This window comes from Lepidothrix coronata, unplaced genomic scaffold, assembly GCF_001604755.1.
Source record: "Lepidothrix coronata isolate B3197 unplaced genomic scaffold, Lepidothrix_coronata-1.0 Scaffold55, whole genome shotgun sequence".
NCBI classification, from domain to species: Eukaryota; Metazoa; Chordata; class Aves; order Passeriformes; family Pipridae; genus Lepidothrix; species Lepidothrix coronata.
Window position 1 is genome coordinate 4,687,442 of NW_016690235.1, and position 2,244 is coordinate 4,689,685.

Here is a 2,244-nt window from a genome sequence, read left to right on the forward strand (position 1 = left end):
ATAAATAATAATATTTTAAAGGAATTATTTTAGTTGCATAACTGCTCTGAGTCTTCATTTAGTGCTAGATGATTATTGCAGGTGGTCAAGTGATTGTCTCCATAGTGCTATTCATCCCTCCAGGAAGGCAATGCACAACCCTTTACTGAATCATAAATATGAATTCATGTGCATACATATTTGCACATGGATCTACTATTGCAATCTGAAGAAATGCTCCCTTTCAGCTGCATAAAAACAGAAATCTCACGAAAGGATGTATACTGCCCTTCTGCTAAATGAAGGTTCAAACTAATCTTCTAACTTGAAGTATTTTGTGTTCCTTTGTATTTCTTCTGGTGGCTATCAGCAAACAGTTGAGCAAAATTCCCTCTGAATGCACAAACCTGATACTACTACACATCCATTCTGGGGCAACAAACAGGTTAGGTAGACCCCAGTAGTTAAGATAGCTACTGGGTATGACAAAATAGAGACAAATACATGTTTCAAAAATTTAGGTCTGGAAGGTACCCATAAAATCTGCTGTATTAGATCCTTTACCTAATACAGCTGCTTTCCTGGATTTTGAGGCTCAGCAGCATTTAGGGCAATCCCTACATAACTTAAAGGTGTAGAAATACTTCCAGGATGATCTGATAATCAGCCTGACCCTGAGCAGTATATCTAATGTTTGGAGTAGAAATAAAAGTAGAGCTTCTGGCATTACTAGGAAGAAGATAATGATGCAGAAATTCATCCTTTACCTCTGTCACCAGCTACGGGAAGAAAATAGATTTTTACAGAATAGTCCGTGCTTATAAACGAAATGAAACTTTTACTCAGAAAGCCTGGTCTCAGCATTCTCTGCTTTTTAACAGCTGGCTGGTGAATTTTGTCTTTTAGCACCTAAACAAAATTGTGACACCCCATATGCAGTGAATTAAAAGTAATAAGCAAAACTTTACTGAATGATGCAACTGCATTCATAACTTGCTGTTCTTCAAGCAGCATCAAAAAGACAGCTCAGGATGATCAGAAACAATACAAAGGGGTACTCTCTGATAATACCCACTGGTTTTTTATCCACTGGGCAGACATGTGGTCCTACTACTGAGAAGGATCCAAACATGTGGCCTCCAATGTCTATTACAAAGTGATTAAATGCCTAAAGCTAAAAGCAAAGGACCTTGCAATTGTTTTGACTCTTAAAGCCAAAGAAGTGTTATTGTGCAATTTATTGCCTCAGGTACACTGTGCTAGGCACAAAGAACTATCCTGTTTGTATAAAGCTACCATGTTTGAAAAGGAGCCAGTCTTCAAATAAGGTGAAAAATAATCAGCCTCAAGAAACATGCACTGATTTCTTCTCGGCAATGCCTATTGCATTATTCTGAACTATGTCTAAAAAACAAAATGCTGAAATAATAGCAAACTGGGACATTTTAGTACCTAGAACATCATAACAACACATGCATAGTGACAAATTTCAATTCCAATTCCTCACATGCATTTAGTTTCATTCCTTGGTGCTGTTTGTATATAGGGAAATTATGTTGCACTTTAACTGGGCAATCCAATGCTTAAGCTGTTTAAGATCCTTTGAAATCTCTGAAATCATTGCCAATGGCAACCTAACAGTCTCAGTAAGATCCATCTCCATTTCTGTAGCTACTGATTTAAATACAGGTTTCTTTTGTTTTCTGCTGTAAGAATCAAGCTTTCTTTTTAAAACTTTATTGCTGTTGTTGTTGTGACTGTTTTGGTTTGATTTTTATTGTTGTCATTGTTAATCAGCCATGCTGCCTCAGCTTTTACAGAGTTTTGATGCTAGAAAACAATTTTCACTTCACAGACCTAAGGATGTTTGGCATAGTATCCTCCTGGACAAACTGTCCAGCACAGAGCTGGATAAACATATCACACATTGGGTGAGCCCAGAGGGTAATAGTGAATGGGGTGACATCAGACTGGAGACCTGTCACTGGTGGGGCTCCACAGGGCTCCATGTTGGGCCCTGTGCTCTTCAACGTCTTCATAAATGACTTGGATGCAGGACTGGAAGGGATATTAAGCAAGTTTGCAGACAACACAAAACTGGGAGAAGCTGTTGACTCCCTCAAGGACAGGGAGGGTCTGCAGAGAGACCTCAACAAATCAGAGATCTGGGCGATATCAACCATATCAAGTTCAACAAGGGGAAGTGTGGGATTCTGCACCTGGGATGGGGCAACCCTGGATGTACGGACAGAGTGGGGAATGAGA